At 47.6% G+C, this 21,642-nt stretch overlaps 1 long non-coding RNA gene across 1 annotated transcript; it reads right to left on the minus strand.

The window, feature by feature from the left end:
• Positions 1 to 15,897: 15,897 nt before the first annotated feature.
• Positions 15,898 to 20,616, minus strand: LOC135373320 (uncharacterized). Its single transcript, XR_010416411.1, has 3 exons — positions 20,532 to 20,616; positions 18,687 to 18,906; positions 15,898 to 16,025 (listed from the first exon to the last, which is right to left on the minus strand). It is a non-coding gene; the product is annotated as an uncharacterized LOC135373320 (long non-coding RNA).
• Positions 20,617 to 21,642: the final 1,026 nt, after the last annotated feature.

Here is a 21,642-nt window from a genome sequence, read left to right on the forward strand (position 1 = left end):
TGCTGTGTTGTGTGCGTTAAAGTCACCGCACACTATGTATGGTGGGGGCAGAGACTGCACTGCTCGGCTGAGTTCACCGATATCTATGTTGCAAGATGGTTGTAGATATACACTGACTATAGCGATATCCGAATTTCCGAGGCGAACACGGCTGGCGCAGAGTTCAGATAAGATGGTTCCTGATATTTGGAGTGGAACGTGTGGAATATCAGTTCTAACGAGCAGTGCAGCCCTGCTGGGCATACCCTGTCTGTCTGACTCATATATGTTATACTGTGGAATCCTGAGTGTGCTGGGGAATCTGCCTTCTGATATACAAAGGATAGGAAATTGATATTTGGAAAGAAACTGCGTGAAATCCCCGACTTTTCCTTTCATCCAGTGACAATTCCACTGAAAAATAGTGGTGTCCCTGTATGGTACTTTGGGCGGTTGCGTCTTTGTTTGTGGTTTACCGTCCATAGTGGTGTTGGGATAGGAGGCTGAGAAGCTGAGGCTCCAAGGCTAGTACTTGTTTAACCTCTGGAACATTCTGGGAGTTCGGAATGGCTGCAATTAAGGCCTTGAGGGCCGTCATGAGGAACGGAATGATTTGTAGCACAAGCTGTGCACCATCAAGTGGACTAGGAGTGGTTGGGACGGGAGGAGCGGGCCTCCTTGGGGGCAGCTTTGGGGCCTCAGTTTGAGGTGGTCCTTTGTGCCATTGGTTTTCACTGGGCTGGGGTTTAGGATTTTTTCCCCTTGTGTGTTCTTTTGGCTGCCTCTGTGGCTTGGGAAGCAGAGGTGCATTGAGAGGAGGGAACGCCTTTTTCGGTCGTTCGGGCACAGGGGGTGGAGTTTTGGGAGGTAGTGGTTGGACCATCTCAGGGTTTATGGGACCCACGTGTGATCGCTTAACGTCACATGTTACTTTCTTTACTGCATCTACGGCAGCCTGACGACGGGGGCATCCACCATAGTTGGATGAGTGTGGGCCGCTACAGTTGGCACACTTCCTTTCCTTTTTGGTGGTGCAGTCCTTGTATTTGTGTGGACCTGAGCAAGCTTTGCAGCGAAGCGGACCGCGGCAATTCTTAGCGAAGTGGCCGAACCTTTGGCATCGAAAGCACTGGGTCGGCGAAAATAAGTCATGAACTGGGTATTTGTGAAAACCCAGGGGGACTTCAGTGGGCATTGGCATGTCAGATTTGAATGTGATGATGACGCTGTTAGTAGGACGGGACTTGGTGTCTCCGTTCTCGTCAGTGTAGTAGGAACGTTGACGCCGCGCCTCTGTGGCGCCAAGAGGACGAAGGAACTCCAACAGCTGCTCATCACTGTAGGGTGTCCTGAGGCCAGTGATTTTGCCTACATTGCGGGCATACGACTCTGGGATGCGCGTGGTGACCGCAATGTTTGCAAGGCACGTGAGAGCAAGAAGGGCGTTTGCGGCAGGAAGAGATCCAACAGTGATCGTTAGAGTTCCTTCGTTGGAGATGCTGTGATTGCGGATTCTCTCCTGGGTTGCCTGAAGCACCTCTTGTGCAATCAGGTTAGGGTTTACAAGGAGGAATGACTCTCGTGGGTCAACTGGCGTAAGAATTACGGGAATGCCTGCTTTTCTCGTCTTTTTATATATCACAGTAGTGAAAGGGGTGGGGTCCTCATCATCGATAAGAAACTCGTGTTCATCATTATGATCCTGCGTTGACTTCGCGTCATTGGAGGTGTTACCACTATCGCGCCTAGGCCGCTTACGAGGGGTGGCAAGTGGCGTACCTGGGGGTTTTCCGTTGTTCGTCGGCGTTTCCGGACGATCGTTCTCCATCTGTTCTGTGCTTCCTTGCATAGCTGGATATCCAAGGGTGTAATCCAATGGCTCACAGGGAAGGCACTTTCACAGCACGCACTTCAACACGCACACAGCACTGCACGTGTTGCTTGAGCGCGCACACACACACACTCAGTAGCTCTGAAAAGAGCTTTTAGAAGGGGTTAGCCCTGAGAAGGACTCTTGATTGATGATCAAAACCAGTGGAACAGTCAGAGACTAGGAGAGGACAGCGCTCGACTTATTTGCCGAGACCCTTGCCACCTTTTCCTCTGCCTGACATAGCTGCTCCCTCTGCTGGAATGCGAGCGGAAACACTGCACCTGGCCCGACCGCCTCTTCCTGCCCCAATTCTCCGGAGCAACTGGCGATAACTGGTTTCCGCGGCAAAGGGAGAGGGCGCTCACCCCCACTGACAAGCAAATCACTTCCGTTCCCCTGGTGACGGGGGAGCTGCGAGCGCCGCCACACGTGAGAGATGGCGACCCGATAACCGCGCGTCGTCTGCTAGCTCCAAATGCATAGACGTGGCAACGCTTTCCTAGGAATGCGGAGAGGAATAGAAATTCGGCGCTAGCAGACGATGCCTGGTTATCGGATCGCCATCTCTCCCGTGTGGTGCCGCTCGCAGCCCCACCGCCACCAGGGGAACGCGATGACGCGAAGGCAGTACAGCAATTACGAACACCGTGCGCTACTAGCGATATCATATTTTCACAGTTCCAATCACGTCACCGCATGGTCGGGCTAAGCCTAAACGACGAAATCTCGCCGAAGTCCCCTCATCAAAACACGTACGCGAAAAACCTGGGCTACCCTCGATATCTTTTTGGCACAGTGCCAATCACTTCAGCGCGTGCTCGGGCTAAGCCTAACCGACGAAATTTTGCAACAGCCGCATAAACCCCCCCCCCCCCCCCAAAAAAAAACACGCAGAAAACACGATAAGCCTGCGCTATCAGCGATATCATATTTTCACAGTTCGAATCAGTTCAGCGCGTGATCGGGCTAAGCCTAAACGACGAAATTTTGCCGCAGCCCAGGGATGGGCAGTATTTAAATACATTGTAATTAAAATACTATAACTACTTTAATTCTAGTCTGTGGATGCGTACCCGCTTTTCCTTTTTTTCTTCCTGTTTTCCTTCTTTTCCTGCCCATTATACGAATCGTTTCGTCATCGACATTTCCGTCAGCTTTATAGAAATCACCTACCGCTCCACTCAGCCCTACTGCTGGGTGATGAAGCTCTTTCACCCTTTAGTAGAACCTATACTTTTATTAGGGACACCGGTTTCTTAAATGCCTCGTAATTTTAAGGAACCAGTAACTCGATGAAAGATGAAAGTCACTGAAAAGGTTAGCCAGCTGTAGGGATCGAACCCACATCTTCTGGATTGCCGGTCCAGGGCTCTACCAATTGAGCTAAGCTAACACGCCTCTCCAGTGACTTTCGGGGTGCGTTGCAAGATGTGGGTTCGATCCCTACAGCTGGCTAACCTTTTCAGTGACTTTCATCTTTCATCGTTGATTTCTTAGGCAATTTGAGGCTTTGTTTGTATCTGTCCCTTCTATGTCGTTCCAGCCTCAGAACATCAGTTTATCTCCAGTAACTCGAGGCCGCGCCGTGACGATGGCTGGTGGCCCCATTCGTAGGTCCGAGGTTTTCACACCGATCCTGTTCCTTGTCTCGGAGCCCCGACGACTGAAAACGCTTTCGTGATGAATGCGAAGGGTTTATTTACATATGGCTATTTACACGTTTGACATTTGGTAACCATAAGACAGGGAATCTGGTGGGCTCGCGATGTAATGTTTCCGAGCGTGTGTTCCGCATCGGAGCCCAGATTCAGATTGAGTTTTTTGGCCGTGCAGGACCTTACATCTTGACCCGTGCCTCCGCTGGCAACTTCACCAATCAAACGGTCCTGGCCCTCACCCATCCAATTTCTAATTGGCCTAATTTCAAATCTCAACTGGACCAGGACCTCCCAAATGTCTGCCCACTGCTGGTTATTTATAGTGTCAACGGTCCTGGCTGTCAAGCCGTGCACTTCGTAACTTCCAGCAGTATAAGTTTCTGGGTCGTTCTACAGATTTATTGCCAGTGGGGGCCTGGCACTTGGGCCTCTGGTGTCCCCCCTACGGAGCTACCGCGACGCCTTGGCGTTCTCTGAACTCCAACTTCCTCCTTCCCACGTGGGGAGACAACTCCGTACACGTGCTTCGCGCCGCTTCTCCCTGGCGCCCTTACAGCACCATTTTTTTAAAAAGCAGAATACTCGAATTAATTTGTATCATGCTCTGATTTTAACCTTACCATTCCGTTTTTAACTGATGACACTTTTATCAGCGTTTTGGCGCATTATAACATTTGTCGCTGGTGCGCCATAAAAATACCAATCACCAGCTCCCGTGGCATAGTGGTTAGGGTCCTTCCTGCTGTCCTCTCTCCATCTGGCCACGTCTGTACGTCGCTCATAGCCACAGTTGCTTCGCGGCGCTAACACAGAATTCAAAAATACTAATCATCATCATCAGCAGCAGCATATCCTCTTTCGTTCAGCTGCTTCCATTCGTTTCGTTTTGCGTTTTGAGCGCAGCTCATGCATTCCTAAGGAAAGGAAACCTGAGTGTTTGTGACAACGTGTCTCATAGCGAGAGTAGAGAGCCTAGCTACAAAACCATAAACTAAAGACTAACTATCCATCCTTTGCTTTGAACCTAAAAACAAAAGTCGTGCGTGTCCGAGAGGTAGTGTTTTACATGAAAATATCACAAACTCCGATTCCTTTGCGAGGTTTCAGTGAAAGAAATAGAGACTTTATTCATTAGGCATTTTTTATTAGAGAAAAGAGAGAGCGCCGCCTAGTGATTTCCCAAGAAATTCACTGCTGGGGGGGGTGCCGAGCTTTCAAGGGGGGGGGGGGTGAAGGTTCCACTTACGGAATTTTTCATAGACACGGAAAGAATCGTGGCACAATGGTGACATATGTGCACAGCTTTCCCGTTTTATTTGTACATGTTATTACAGTAGAACACAGTACAGTAGAATACAGATTCATTATGAACCGCATTTCAACATTAAGATGCATAATCACACGACCGGCAAAGAAAAAAGCCTAGCACATTGTCTCACGAAGCTCAATGAACACCTAGCAACCAACGATGAAAACCTTAGACGAAAACAGCAGAATACCTCGCTTGATTGAGTTGGGCGCAAATGGTTCTTGATGATCTAGATTGAGTTTGCGTGCCCGCACGCATTTTTGCTCGTATATGCGCGGAATATATGCATTGAACAGTCAAGGCCTGTTCCGACATATAGCGATTTGATATATAGCGCTACAAAATAGGGCGATATTTTCCTCCTCGTAGTGCTCGAAAACGCTAAAAATTAGTGCTTGCCGGAGTTGAGCTTCAGTCAACTTTTTCAGCGCTAATATTAGCACTACATTCGTGTTGGCCAATGAGGAGGCCCTTCAGTGGTGACGTCGCGAAAGTCGTGGAGCTGTTTTGCTTCCGCATTTCACAGCATGGCGACCGCATTGGAACCGGCGAGTGTGTCATTCCAAATGTCTGATAATTTTTCTGATTGTCCTTCTTGATAAGGTGTTCAGTCAGTTGATCGAATTTTTCCGTCGCTGTCGAACTCTGGAGGCGTCATGCTGGGAGAGACCGGAAACGATAACTTCCACTAAATTATAGCGCTTGCGCCGCTTTGCAAGTGTGAACCGTCCGATAACAGTGAGCGCTGTTTTTGCGTGCTCTTTTGTAGCTCTATATTAGCGCGCAGCTATATGTCGGAACAGGCCTTCACTGTCAAATGATTTTGGAGAAATGCATGGTACGATCGTCTGCATGACTGTGGTCCTACAGCCCAAGTTTGACCGTACAGGATGTAATTCGCTGCGCCGGACTCACTACCAGAACGTGTTGGTGGCCGAGCTGGGTGGGGTTACCTGAGAAATTTCAGGGGGGGGGGTGTTGCAAAAATGCAGGGAGGGTGTACACCCTCCCTGAGGGGGGTGTAGGGGCCGCCAGTCGAATTTGCTTCCGCCGTTATTTCGGCGCTCCCGCTTCGGCTCTCTCGACCGCTCGGTCCTAGACTTTTGGGGACCTTCCGGGTTCCTCTCGAGCCACCCTTTCTTCTGATCGCCGTTTACTTCGATTATGATCATATTTTAGCTTCATATAGTGTGCCCACATTCTGGCGAAAAATTTTGTATTTCAACTTCGCAAATTTACAAAGTATTGGTTATTTCTGTTGAAGCCGATATCGCTTAAGGTGCATGTAGGACTTCTGAAATAAAGAAATAGACCTCCCCGTGTTATGTAAACATTGCAGCGACTGAAGCGTCACAGTGGTGGGCGTGGAATATTCGCGTGTGCTGGCGTATCTAATCACGTGTCACAAAAACGTAGTTATCGGGGAACTCTGTTGGTAGGGGGTGGGGGTTTACAAGTAATTTTACACTCACTACCTAGAAATGCAGAGTCATGTCCCTGATTTGATTATTGTTGTTTGAGAAAATTTATTAGACGACTCATACTATAGAGCACACTACGAGTACTAATACTATTATTATTAATTACACACTACTACTACAATACAATACTATTAATATTAATACACACTAATACACTAGTTGGAATGAGTTATAATGCACAAGATACAATGTATATATGGTTGCATGACTATTTGACTATTTGATTATTCAAGACAGTCCTATTATAAGGTCAGGGTCCTGTGGCGTAATATTCGAGCTTGTAGGAACCAATACATATACTAGCTCGTTAGGTATTTCTCATGCAGTGCAAAAATAAATAAATAAATAATAATGAAGGAAAAATAATAATTTCTGGGTTTTCACTGCAGTGCCCACTGACCTCCATCATGACCTCAGTTCCTGGCATGTGCAAGAAATGTGGAAATAAATGCTGAATTTAACAAATGTTGTCATTTATCCCACATGAACAACAGCTTCTAAAAATGATTACTTAATCTTTCCATCACAGAGGGTAGAGCCAAGAAAACCACCTCCAACAAGACATAACATAGAGGTAGAGCAGGACGTCAACCATGAGATTTCACACCCAGGACCATCGTGGGCTGCAGGTCCAGGGGTATTGTCACCTCAGCCAGTCCGATCCTCACATAACCTTGCTGCTGACCACACATACACAGTGCAAGAGAGTCCACGGACCTTAAAAAGGAACATAGACATCACAGTTGAAGCACTGGACAACGTGAAGAAGAAGCTGAAACGCTCTGAAGAAAATGTACCGAAGACTGAAGAATAAGGTACTCACTGCGGAGAGTGTTATAGAAGATCTCGAGAAAAAATCTCTCGTGTCAAGTCAATGCACTGACATGCTTCGTGGCACCTTGTCTGATGTGCAGCTAGATTTAGTACTGCGCACCTTACAGAACAAAGCTGGAAAAGTAAGCAGAGAGCATTATCCCCAGTCACTGCGTAGCTTTGCGCTCACGCTCCAGTTTTATTCAGCAAAGGCATGCGAGTACGTCAGGAAGACATTTAACCTTTCGCTTCCACACCAGGCGACACTTAGGTCGTGGTACAGCTCTATACACGGCGAACCAGGTTTCGTACAGGAAGCCCTTGATGCACTCAAGGTTCTAGGTCCACATCTCTGAGACACAACGTTTTCCCTACCCTCTACGAGCACATGTTCGAGTGCTCTCCAGAAGAAAACCACGTCATTCGCCTCATAAAGCTTATAGCTAACTGCTATGGCAAGATTCGACTTCACCATCTTGCAAAGGAGCACACAGAACACGTGAATGACAGACCACGACTACGAAAGCAGCTCTCAAGAATCATAGTATTCAACAATCAATGACAATGACTAATGGCCGTAGGAGTCCAGTGTTGTAATATTAATTTATAAATTCTACATGTCATGTTCGCAGTGATGTTACTGTACAATTTTATCCAATCCTACTGGGTATCACTTTAAACGAGCCGTTTGTGAGGTAGGGTGGAAGTAAACTGCGGCGTTAACCTCGCAAGTGCAATCACTCTTGCAGCACTTGTTACGTCATGCGCTCTTCGTGCACGGCGCTTCGAATTTCTGTAACGAACTGCGCCGACAGCTGAACAACTGCAACACACTCGTAGAACACAATACGAATGCCAACGGATTATGGAAAAGGCCAAACTAGAACAATATACAGCGCCTAACGAACCACACAATAACAAACGAAAACCACACACAAACGAAACTACCTTACAATAACAAACAGTGCAAACCCTTTCTAAGCAAAAGGAATTAAATTTATAAGCTGTCATTGACCAAATTCCTCTATTTTTATGCTTCCCGTGCACGTAACTAGCGACACCATATTCGGAGTACAGGAAGCGGAGAAGAAAAAGAACGTAATTACCATGAAAACTACAGACACACCGCCGAAGCACGGTAGGAATACACCAGCACACTGATTCCTAAGAAAGATGCGTGCTAATCAACAATGAGGAGCGTTTAAAGAGTAACAAATGCTCCAAATCGAATCGCTTCCCATTGTTTCCTATGGGAGCAGCCGGCGCCATTGGGCCCTCCAACATGGCGGCCGGTTGCCGCACCTCTCTCCCACGAGCCCCTCTCCTATGCGCGATCCAGCCTTTATACATAGAGATCAGTGGTTTTTATCGCTTCTTGCTTATCACGGCGAAATATAACCTCGACCTGGTCTTCTTGTGACGTCACATGTTTTGTAAATAAAGGGCCGTCTTTTGCATCATGAAATTCGGCATAATTTCGTCGCATCCTAAATTTTGACCTGGCTACCAAACCGAACTGACGGACGTTTTCACGTCAAAATGTTTTAAAGTTCTACTACATGTGCTTCAGAACTGGCGCTTGAATAGGCAATTTTAAGAAATCCCACTTCTGCGAAGGCACGCGTTGCATCTTGGGCGCTTATTGACACTAGAATCATTAAATAGGGGTACAGAGAGTGTCGCATTCTTTTTCCGCGCCGGAGCCACCGTTCGGTGTCCGCGATTAGGCCGATCCTGTCACGTGGTTTCTCTTTCCAAGAACGGGAACGTCCACATTGAGTCCCCTCCATTCAAAACTGGTTCCCTCGGTTGCGAGCTGGCTTGACTGCGCGCTGTTCTCCGGCGGAGAAGGGGGGGATTGGCGTCCCGTTGCTAGGCGACGCAGCCGCCCCGGACCCAATATGGCGGTCTCGCTCGCCGGGGCGGTTCAGTGTCGCTACTCTGTTCCCTATTCAGTGACTCTAATTGACGCGTGAAAGAAAGATTGCCTTTCGTTTCTGCTGACACGTGTTAACGTTAACGTATAGAGACGGAACGCTCGCGATGTATTCTGCCAAATACGGTGACATGAATATCATGCGTAACAGCACCTAAGAGAGCGATCCTGCTTGAGCTATTAAAGGGGGGTTCCCGCAAGGAACTGGGAGCAGGGAGTTATCCTCGTGAGGCGAGTGACGTCACGGGGATCGACAGCTGCTCGCGCGGGCCGTTTGCATGGCGGAGGCGAACGCTCCGCCCTCCCTCGGGTGCAGGAGAGCGCACGTGACGTAAGCTGTGACGTTCATGCAGTTCGTGAATCGATCCCGGAGATCAGTCCACACCGTCTGAATCTACCCTAGGAATCGACGGGTTCCTATTAGGAAGAAGGAAACCCGATAGGCGTATCGACGGACACAAGAGTTTCAACTGAAGGTCGCCGTTCGACAACCTGTCCTACGGTGGCCTTTTCGTGCTTGCGAAAGGAAGTCCGAAAGGGAAGTACTGTATGACTTTGGACGGAAAAGTTCTCTTTCGAAGGAAAAGTGGGAGCGGAAAGGAGAGTAGAATTCAAAATTTTGGGCACAATCACGTGCAAAACCAGATGCTGAAACTTTCGTTCGGCTATCGTAACTTACGCGAAAATGACGAGTTTCGCCGCTGCTGTTAAGCCTGGCGAAGACACTGATCCCAAGAATACAGCAAGAAAAATGCGTACAATTTTGTCTCGCGTTTTCCAACTTTACATAATCTCCCCGGCCCATTTTTGATTCCATCTGCTTATGCTGCGTACCTATAGTATTCTTCAGGCATGGGCGTCTTTACCGACAAGCGGTTCAGCCTTTCTGCACGCCTCTCAGTGTTCTCAGCAAGCGAATCTCGCATTCAGCGTCATCATGCCAAGTCCAACAGGCCCCTTTCTGCCCAAATGGCATTGATAACCGGGGTCGCGAGAGCCGTTGTATTGGAAGGTCGTCAAGGAAATCCGTTTCAATGCAATTCAGTCCTGTTTCTCCATCCATTTTGGGTAGTCTCGAATAGTACCTAAGTGTACTTCGAACGGTGACTGGCCAGAAGCCTCGAAAAGTGGGCGGAACTTCGGATATGGGCAGGTGCCACGAATGGCCAGACTCACTTTTACAGGGAGACTCCGAGACAACCCGGAACTAGTATTATGGCCGTGTAAATAATTTCGATACATTCTTCCGAAACGAGAAATAAAGTTGGTTTGGAAGTCGGGGACTCGTTAGTTAACGTTAGTTGCCAAAAGAGCTGGGAATCTCAAAACAAAACCGAAACTCCTGAAGGTTCCCTCTCCTACGTTCTGTACCATGCGTGACGTCACCGGTAGTCTCGCGTGGGCCCCAGGCCATAGGCGCCGACTGCGGGGGGGGGGGGGGCCTTGCCCCCCCCCGGAACATGAACTAGGGGGGCGCCGCCTCCCCAGGGAAGTCCCGCTAAGAGGCTGACATCAACCTTTGGGGCTCGGCGCGCCCGGGTCAAAAGAGCGAAAGGCACCAACCCAAAAATGCATCTTGCAATTTGTAAAATATGTATCCGTCCATACTCATTATCATAGTAGAAGGTGAGGCGAAGAAACACAGAGGATGACACACCACATAGCCTGAATTTCGCCCAAAGCAATCAGATCAATGAAACGAAGCAGTCGAAAAGGTACCAGCAGCTGCCAGTGAGGTGTAACGGTAGGATCTTCGTAACGCATATTCGTTGGGAGCGGGTTCAACTCCCGCAGCTCCATTTCATGGACCATATTCATTATATTGCGCGCATTTCGGGTCAAACACCGAGGATTCAATACATTTTGTTCCTTTTGCACACAGTTTTCAAAGGCGTAATACCTTCAGTTGTGCACATGTTCACCGTTTACGTTCTCTCTGTTTTTTCTTCTTCTTTTTTTCTGTTCTTCCTTCCGCTTATTTCTATACCAGTTCTGCATACATCATACGATCCCGCCAGAGTGTCTGATTCTTCAGCTTTAGTTTTGTGTTCTTCATTTTTCTTTCCCTTTTCTTTCCTTCTTTCTGTTTTCTTATTTCATTTGCCTCTTTCGACTTCTCCCTTTCACTCTTTTTTTGCATAACAAGCCGACATCCATCTGGCTTACCTTTCCTTTCTTTTTTTTTCTTAATAACCATATCCCCCCCCGCCAGAGTACTTACTTCGCGGTGCGCCTTTGCCCCCTCCGGGAAAATGAAAACTCTCCACCTCTGTCCCAGGCTGTTTTTCGGGCACGCGCTTTGTAATTTCTTCGTGCCACAAGGAAGGCCAGTCATTTACTTTCTCGATTTCGTTCTAAAATATTCGCCCGCGGTAAAAGCAAAACCTATACAGAAAGCCGCACACGAGGACTACCGGCCGTACCGGCCGGATGAAGCCCAATGTTGCTGAACTGCTTTTCCGTGGAGGAGCGCCTAATCACTCAAAGAAAAACATTCACCGCCGTATTCTTGAACAAGCCTCGACTCGACGCTCCGCCTCGACTCCAACGAGTGGAGGAAAGTGGCGCTGCTCCACTCGAAGAGCCCATGCGTTTCATGAACCCGCTTCGGGGATTCCTCCGCCAAGGCGCTCCTCGAGAAACCGTCCTCGAATAAAGCTGTAGTCTCGTCCCCAGCCGTCTTTCGGGACCACTCGAAGATGTTAATTATCGTGCTTAAAACACACTTATGGCATGAAAAATGAATGTAATTCTTTACTTTATTTCGACCAACGTGCGTTACAAATATCTGCAAGTGTTTGAAGAAGGGTGCAGGTGTTTCGAACAGGGGAACAGACTGTTTCTAGTTTTCTGGTCTGGCAATTACAACCACAACGGCAGCAGCTAGCTTAATGGCATGGTCACCTCGTATCAAATAATATGAAAGATGATGTCACTGCTTGTCACTCTTCTATTATGTTACAATATGTGGCGTGAATGACTGTTTGTTAGCGGATGGGTACGTTTGCCCAGCGCCTTGAGGGTAGCTATAAACAATCAAACAAACAAAACAGATTTTACAACAATATCCCGAGCAAAGAATCGGGGAGACCATTCTTGGGGAATCACCGCGAGCATGTTGTACGAACTTTTATGGCCCTCAATCGCGCTCTGCCTAAACGGTGGAGCCTGTTATCCCACCCAACAAAGGGAATTCGTACTATTGGAACAACAACTGCAAAAAAGAAAACGAGAAAAAAAAAACATGAATGGAAGATTTGTTGAGCCGTTTCGGTGATAGCTGGAGCAGGGGTTGGGCCAGCTTGATGCAGTATAAAGATTACGGAAAAACATTGAGGAGGCAGATCAGATGTTTATTTTTTTAGATGTCCAGTCAATGCACTGTCTCTTTTTTTGCACCACTGTTTGCGTGAAAACATCCTTCAAACACACCTTCTTTGTGCTAAATAGCGCGACAGAAGGAAAATTTATTACACCTTGTCTTGAAAAGTGTGCTTGCGAGAAGGTGTGGGATTTTTTCCACAACGCGGCACACCGTCGTTTCTGACACATTCACAATGTCTCCCGTGGCAGTTCGAAAAGTCCTAACGCCATAAAATCACATGTCGACGGGCAGCTGTAGCACAGGAGGTAGAGGCAGCCCACGATTGCACACAGTTTCCTCCATTGGCAACGTATCCAAAAGGCTTCGTACGGTTTTCTTCATGAAGCGGTACCGTATACCATATGAGGAACTCGTGATCATCAAAATGGTCAAAAGGAGTTTGATGGCTTATTGAACGTTGTCGCTCAGTGGTAATGTTGTCAGCACCCAGTTGAAGGCCATCGTGGCACAAAACACAGTCGATGGACGCAGCGAACGACCTGTCTTCTGCCATGACACCAGCCACACTCGAGTTGAGGAGCGTTCTCGAGGTAGCACCGATGCTACCTCGATAGAATTGGCTGGCAGGCGCAGGGACGCGCGCGCCAGCACGGGCACGTCTTCATGCAAAGGCTATGCATAATATCTACAGCGTTGCACTCTCATTGGTCGTGTGCCCAGTGTTGTGTGGGTTATCTTAAACTATGGGCACCATAGGATTGGAGCCTGATAATACTCACAAGTCACAACAGAGCAGGGGCTCAGCTCATCCACTCACTCTTACATGTTTCCTCGCTCGTTCGTACAAGAGGCAAGCAGCTGCTCATCGCGCAATGACTTTATAGCAAATGACTGGTTGACTTTGCCCTTAAGCCCAAACTTTGCTATCCTGTGACCCATGAAAAATGTAAAATATAGCGTCGCGACCTCCCCCACTCCAACCGGTCCTTTCGCGACGCCACAAGCTTTCCGATCGATCTAAGTGCAGAGACCGTAATGAAAAAATCAACGCTGACTGATTTTGACACTTCAGACAGAGTGAGTCCACTGGGCTAGAAATCATCGACAGAGAGAGAGAGAGAGAGAAAGAACAAGAAGAAAACGAGCCTGCCAGCGGAATGACTTTTCCTAATGACTAAAGTGAGCTTGTTTGTTTGTCTGCAAGTATATAAGAACGCAGTGGATCCTGGTTCCAGTGGATCCTGGGTCATGTGGGCATCAGCGCAAAAGAGGACACAGATCGAAAAGCCGCAGGCGCGCATCAGTACACCCTGCGAGTCCCCATCATCTTCATCGTGACTAAGCAGCACCAGGACGCGGACAAAGAGCGTAGACAGCAGTCGTCCTCAGCAGCTGTCCGCGTCCTTGTGCTCCTTAGTCACGATGAATGTACACCAACTACCCTGCCTCCACACACTCCCCCACCTTGTCTCTGGGGGATCGCCGTTGCCTCGTCTCATGCCTCTCTGGCCCCATGATGCAGTCTCAATGGCAACTTGACATCACCACCCAATCTCTGCTTTACTACGTTGACCCTACACTGTCCCTTACTCTCCCCCGCCGAATGCCGCGTTCCTTTACCACAGTCTTCCACCGCATGAGATTTAATATGGCTTTTACACCACCTTTCAAACACCTCCTCGGTGTCGGCGCATTCGTTTCTGTTCCACATGTGGTGTGCGCGGTGACCTCCACCACATCCTCCTGGGCGGATTTCTGCGGACAGTACGATCGCGAGCGCGCCCTCATGCCACCTGCTCTGCAACGCGTCCATCAACGCCAATTCGACTTAGCTAAAGTTTTCGGACCATGGTCGGACCCGTGACATCAGATGTAGGGTCTATGAGTTGCTGATGAGTTCCTCTCCAACACTCGAGTAATGGACGAAGGAAAGCGTCATCATCACTTTCTCATGCTTCCACAAGCGCAATGGGGCAGTATACCGCCATAACGGCGGTGAATGACCCCCCACATCATCGTCCTATTTATGTGAGTGTGTGTGTTGCTTGTTAAAGCAAAACAAGGGCGGAATTTGGATACAACCACTTTCAGTTCCAGCTTGATCTTGAACTGCGTCTTGTACTTTGTTTTCAGCGACGCCACTGCGGTAAGCCAAGCTCGCACAAGTGTGTTCTGGCAAAGGGAACAATGATCCTGATGGCTTTACTACTCAAGGGCGTGTACTTTCCTGGAAGCCCTACCCAAAATTCGGCAAGCCACCTCAGTGGAAACTGTCGATGTCCCTCTTCCATGCTTCCGAGCCGCTTCGCGAATCCCCCCCACCCACGTGAACCAGCCGCGATGCCCTGGAGGATCTCGACCCGCTGTTTGAGAAGTACTGCAGGGCTCTATGTGTTGTGTACATGGAGCTCGCCCATGCTCGTTTGCCTGTCCCTTATGGTGACTTGCAAGTTGCAAGCGTGAGCAACATACGCCGAAACCACATAGAAGAAACCGTTTTGTGTATCTGAAAAAAAAAGATGAATGAAAAAGAAAAAAAAAGTGATGCTAGCACGTATCCCTCATGTCATCAATATAGATTTCAGTATATACGATGATTCTTCAAAGTTGACAGCGTCTTATTTTTTTCTATACAATTGAAAATTCGGTAAGCACTAAAATTGGCTATTTTTGCAAAATATTCTCCGTGTCGCGTGCAGACGCCGCTGTCTTCGCTATGGCAACTCTTTGATGCCTTTGGCGTAGAAACAAGTGAGCTGCTGTTGTAGTCACTGGAGGACATCTTCATAGAGGACTGAGTATGGCTATGGCGGCGTACAACAACAGAGCCGCGTCTATGGGACGTTTTTTCCGTTTTTTTCGGGACCATTTTTTCCGGATCCCGTCTATGCGGGGTGCGAGAGGGGCATTATAGCCCCAGATTCCTTTGCCACGTTTTTCCTCACTCTTGTTTCCAGAGCGTCTAATTGGTGGGGTGGGGGGGGGGGGGCGCTTAGCCCTACAGGGAGGCTCGCCTCGCGGCGTCTCTGTACTGCAATGATGACGAAGAGTGCCTGACTGTGCACGTGGGCATTTACGTTCCGACTGCCAATGAGGAATGCGCAGTTTCACTTTTAGAACGTTTATTCAGACAATTTGGGTATTTAATAATAGTTCCAAGCTACGCGAAAGCTTTAGGACATCGTAATATTTATTCATATAACGTTCATACTTGGGCGTTTCGCGTCGCGTTTTTTATCGCATACTTTGGAAGATTTTTCTGCATAAAGTCCCGGGTTACCTTGCTCCTTACAAGCAGTTTGGTTTCGTACGTCCCATGGAGGTTCAAATTATTTCGCGTCGTCAATTTCTACGGCAGTATTATCAACGTGTCACGTGATATCGATGCAAATAATTCGCGCGGAGCCACCTGCCACAAACCTGGCAGCCACCTGCCACAAACCGTTTATTCTACGCTTCGACACGTTCACTAGAAGAAGAAGCTTGCACTTACGCCGCATATGATTGCACTCTTTTATTTCACCTCAACCACACATGAAGAAAGAAAAAAAAAAAACGAAACAAAATGGAAGGAAGCGGATCCTGTCCTCCAGGCTCACCGGGTCAACGTTTATTTTAAGTCACCAGCTTGCTGTCGCTGAGGCCTGTCCTCTGAAACGCGAATCAAGAGTGTTATGTTAATTTTAAGCATGTACGACTACAAAAGTTATATTCTCTGTATTATTCAGAAGTCGGCACAGGCGGACATTCATCTATAAGTAGCATCTTATTTCTGTAAAAGTCACGTTACGAAAACTGTCGCATTGATTTCGTATAACGTTCAAAATATCAGTTCGGTCAAAGTTGGCTCATTCGTTAGTAGATTAACAAGTTTATACATGATCCTTCGACGCAGCGAAACAGGAACGCGGAGAAACGAGTCTGTCGTGTTTGTCCTCGTTCCATTTTCGTTGCATCCAAGGAAGGAAGAAGGGAGGAAGGAAGGAAGGAAGGTTGGCTCACTCCGTTCAAAAAGCCTTCTGATATCCCTGCAGTTCTCGTGTCACTGACCCATAACGGTGTTAACGGGAGATTTCGCAAGGATTCGAAAAAAATAAACCTCTACCCGACAAACGTCATCATGACGTTGGTAGACAGACCGAAACCAAAACGGATCGGAAGGGGAAAGCTGGGTTCCACGAATGAGCAATTGTTCGCTGAAAGAAAGTAGGACCGAAGGTCGCGTCCCTTTCAGAGACCATCGTAATCCCCTCAAGACCGTGGCTTTCTGGCGCGACCTTGTTCGCCACTAGCTTTGAACGTAGTTCAACTCTACCAAACTCGTGGCGCTGTCGAACATTATGACGTCATTTGTTTACAAACAGGTAGAGGTCTATTAGGTGAGCATCATACCGAACACGGACCGCTCTCTTGATACCGAATACAGCGTTCGCATTCATTTTGTGCGAGTAATAGACCTCTACCCGAGAAACGTCATCATGACGTTGGTAGACAGACTGAAACCGAAACAAATCGAAACGGGAGGGCTGGATTCCACGAATGGGCACTTGTTCGCTGTCTCCTATTGAAAGAAAAGTAGGACCGAAGGTAGCGACCCTTTCAGGAACCATCGTAATCCCCTCATGATCGTGGCTTTTGGGCGCGACCTTGTTCACCTCTAGCTTCCAGCGTAGTTCAATTCTACCAAATTATGGCGCTGTCGAACACTATGACGCCATTTGTTTACCAACAGGGAGAGGTCTATTGTTGAACACAAACGAAAACGATCTAAGCGTGTTGCACTTCTCCGCAGGCAACACAAGGTCTAACTCAACTGCTCACGCGCGCTGCACCTGCGTAATGCTATTTTGTGTCCGAAGTAACTTGGAAGTAACTCGTTCTTTTTTTAAGTAACTCAGTAACTGCGAGTTACATTTCAGATCGAAGAACTTCGTTATTAACTTGGTTACATTTTGCACACGGTAACTTAACTTGTAACGAGTTCTTTTTGACGGGTAACTTCTCAATCTCTCACACCCTCGACAACTTCCACTCTTTCCAACTATACATGTTTGTTCCCTGGTGTTCGCTTATGAATCTAAGTCGTACTAGAGGGAAAATTCTCGTTCATCTTTCTTTATTATTTTTTTCAAAAAGAACCACGGAACATCTAAACATACAGGGTGTTTCACGGGAATGAGCCAAAGCTTAAAAAAAAAAGAAAGAAAAGAAAAACGGTTCATCGCACACCACAAAAAGACGGACTACATAGTGTTACCAATGGTGTGAGGATACTCCATCTAATTGTTTTGTAATTAGTTAACTAATTAAGTGAAATTGATTAGTCACTTTTTAGTTATGACTGAGTATTAGAGCCAAAAAAAAAAGAGAAACTTGCACTGGGCGATAGAACGACACAAAACCTTTGGTTGCAACTTTTTACCTCTAACGGATCCTTCTTTTTTTTTTATAACCGAACCGCACTTTCCGGGTGTCTTAGTCAGCTGTACATTCGCAGCTTGTCCCTATTAGTATTGCTTGGCCCCTGACCGAATCCATCCCGCCAGTGCTCTGCGCTCAAAGCTCTTTTGACCTTTTTGAACACAATGGGACTTCGATCGTTATTGTGATAGGGCTCATTACTTCATTCCCCGCATCACCACCAGCAGTTGGGTGCAGCAGTTGTGTTATTGAACGAAGACTAGTCACAGTTCACATTGACATTTCCCACGTCGAGACTGGGAGGTACCCGGGTTCGAATCTCGTTGCCGGCTGTGTTGTATGGGTTTTTTCCTGGGTTTTCCTCGGACGCTTTCAGACATACGACGGCACAGTTCCCTTAGAAGTCGGCCCAGGACGCGCATTCCGCCAGGGACGTTGCCCACCTCTGTGAGGCTGACAACGGCGATCCCTTACCACCACCACCACCACCACCACCACATTTCCACATTTTGACTTCATTTCCGCTTGACATTGACTCCTCGCTCGTCTGCGACAACGTCCTGCGTCGATTTTTTGCAAATCCGAAAGTTGGCCTTGTTGCAGGAAAGTTGCAATCAACGGGTTTCGTGTCGTTGTATCGCACGCTACAACTTTCGCAATGACATTTCGGCTCTCATCCTTATAATTAGAAAACCGACCGATTAATTTTACGTAATTAATTTGTAGTTACGAATCAGAAAACAACAATAGTTTGAGTACCCTCACGGCACTGGTAACACCAGCCAGTCTTTTGGTGTGTGATAAGCTTTTTTTTTACCCTGTGGCTCATTTTTCCTGAAACGCACCCTGTATAAGAAGCCGCTATACGATGATTAAAAATGAATCACTCACAAATTCCATGCTGTTGGTGTCAAAGTTTTTTACTTTGACAGCGGGTGGGTCATACGACGCAAAGACCGGAGCAATCTGAATTTCCTTCCCGCCGATAAGGCATGTCAGGAGATGTCCTCGGTTGAAAATCACGAGGTCCACTTCTCCATCGGCTCCACTAGGTTTCGACAAGGTCTTCGGCGGATTCACGGTCGTCGCTTGTTTTGACTCTATAGTTACACTGAGGGAAAAGAAAAGCACACACCGTGAGGAGACGACCCCGTGCCGTTTCCAGGAACTTGCAAGGTGTCCGGAGTTAACCCCTGAGATTCCTACGATTTTCAACGGCCCTTCTAAATGGTCTAGTTCAGTACAAGACGCGTGCTTTCTGGTTCAGCTCGAAGGGTTAAAGGTACCGTAAAACAATGGAAGCACTGTCACAGAAAATGCGATCATTCGTTAGCGTAAGCTGACAGGCAAAACACCGTCACAATTTTCCGTCACAATCGCACGCTAAAAAAAAAAAAGTGTACATTTTGCTACTTTTCCTTGCCACATGTAGCACTCCCTTTTGGAGAGTACAAATACTTTCAAAAGAGGAGTCAAAGAGGAGTCTCGTCACACCCTTCAGAGAGTTAGGATACCCTTTAACTCCCTACTGGAGTGTAATATTACTCTCTACTAGGGAGTTGAAGGACCTGAAGGGAGTGAGGAGACTCCTTTTTGAGAGTGATTGTACTGTACAAAAGGTAGCAATATACGTGGCAAGGAAAAGGAGTTAAACTACAACCTGTTTTTTAAGAGTGCACACTCATTGATTTGTTGCGAGATTAAGATCGCGGGAAACAGCGTGCCGAAGGCACCCGCACTGCCCCGTCAAGTGCGCCTTCGAAACTACATTGTGTGAGTTTAACACGGGCCCAATGCTGCGAAATCTACGGCGCGCCGCGCCAAAAACCGAAATCCCAGCAGAAAATACTGAACACGAGAGCAGTAACGTTGCCCGCTAAAAAAGTTCGAGGGCGATTAATGTAACTAATGCGATGACAATGCGTTAGACGTTCGTCTAGCTTCTAATTGCTTCTCTTATGCTTCTTACATTTTTAAATACTTTGACAAGTATTTCGACTAGTAGAATGTCCGGGATCCATTGGAGAACGTTGCAGTTTAAAGGCGCGCACTAAACAGCTCGACGAACGTTCTCCAATTATCATGTTCCATGAAAGAACGTAGCTCACGACATCCAAATATGGAATTCATTTACTTCGAGCGAGCGTCTTTACCACGAGACAATGCCATTCAAAGAGCATAACCCTCGTGAGTCTCTCCTTCATCCCTGGAACCGGATCACGTCACAACGTTCCAACGCATAGCAACACCGCATTCCAGGCGCTGGGGGTTGGGGAGATTTTGCTCTCCTAGCCAATGGCGGGCTCCACTGAGGCAAGCTGCAGCTCGCGGAGGATGCGGTTGCGGGAGCATCCCGGTGAACTCGCGGAGGAATACCGCACTGAAAACATAGTGCGCACATGAAATGGAACAGTGTGGGCTTTTGGTACCGTTTGATCTAGCTACCTTGGGATTGACAAGTGGACAGGTGTTTAGAATTGACCTCACTTCCCGATATTACAGCATAATCAATGCATAAGCGTCCCGCATTTTGATTGATTGATGGTGCGCGTTGTCCAAATGATGTGTGGCTATTGTCGCCAGGGCATCGGAAGGCGGGGCATGAGCGCGAAAGAGTGCAGTGAACATTCGGTCGGTTTTGAGCCATTATTTACTTTTTGCGACAACGAATTTTGGAAAAACGTTCACCGTAGGCAACGAATCACACTGCATTAGAAAAAAGTGCACTTTGTATACCTGTTTATTGCCCCTTTAAGCTGACACACGACGTGAGACACAAACTCAGCCGCTCACGAAACTCTCGGAGAAGGCACGAGACACGTCCGAGTACGTCCAGAGACGAGGAGCAACTGACGACGACGGGTCCAGCTGACGAGCTCCGCGCTTCCACGTGACGAGGACGAGCGAATCACCTTGCGGAGCGCAGCCTGATTCGCTCTTCTCCGTCACGTGCCGCGCTACACATGGGCACTTCACTTCAGTGGTTTATCAAGAATCCCAACCATGCAGGTGTGTTGGAAAAAATTGTGTGTGTGTGTGTGGGGGGGTCATTATTATAGTTACGTCATTACCGCTTAACGTATCATTGTCGACGTCTGTCTGAAGCTGAAATCGCAAGGTCACCCCGTCTAGAGAGTATACAAGTGAAAAAGTTAGGAGTGTCACTGAACATTTGGGGGGTGTTAGGAGGTGTAGGGGGTCTGGATAAATCCCTGTCTCACTTACACTAATACGACGCCGGTTCAAAATGGGGCTTCTAATGCTTATGCATTAATAATGGAAGACGACCGTACAGCTGACCACAAACTAGTCCTTGGTGCATATATCTCAAGCATGTAAGATGAAATTCATTGAAAAGGTTAGCCAGCTGTGAAAGAGACTGGTTGATTTGTCCCTTCAGATGACGCGCCCTTGGAAGTCGCTGGGGGTGTGTGTTAGCTTAGCTCAATTTGTAGAGCCATAGACCGGTAATCCAGAAGATGTGGGTTCGAGTCCTACAGCTGGCTAACCTTTTCAGTGACTTCCATCTTTCATCGTTAATTTCTTAGGCACTTGAGGCTTTGTATGTATTTGTCCTTTCTATGTGTTTCAGCCTCAGAACATCGGTTATTTCATCTCAAGCATGCCCGTGTTACTTCTGAAGGCGTAATTTGTGTCACGACGACTGGGTAAAAATGTAGAATGTTTACAGAGCCGTAAAGTATTCCGTGCATTAATAGGGACACTTTATAGGATATAAGATGATGAATATCATGAACTCTCAGCAAGTTAAATACAAATGTTCTGGAATCCCGAATTGAATGTATTTTATGTAGGCGAAGCCAGCCTCAGCCCGCACAACGCAGGT

Source organism: Ornithodoros turicata, chromosome 1 (genome assembly GCF_037126465.1).
Source record: "Ornithodoros turicata isolate Travis chromosome 1, ASM3712646v1, whole genome shotgun sequence".
Lineage (NCBI taxonomy): Eukaryota > Metazoa > Arthropoda > Arachnida > Ixodida > Argasidae > Ornithodoros > Ornithodoros turicata.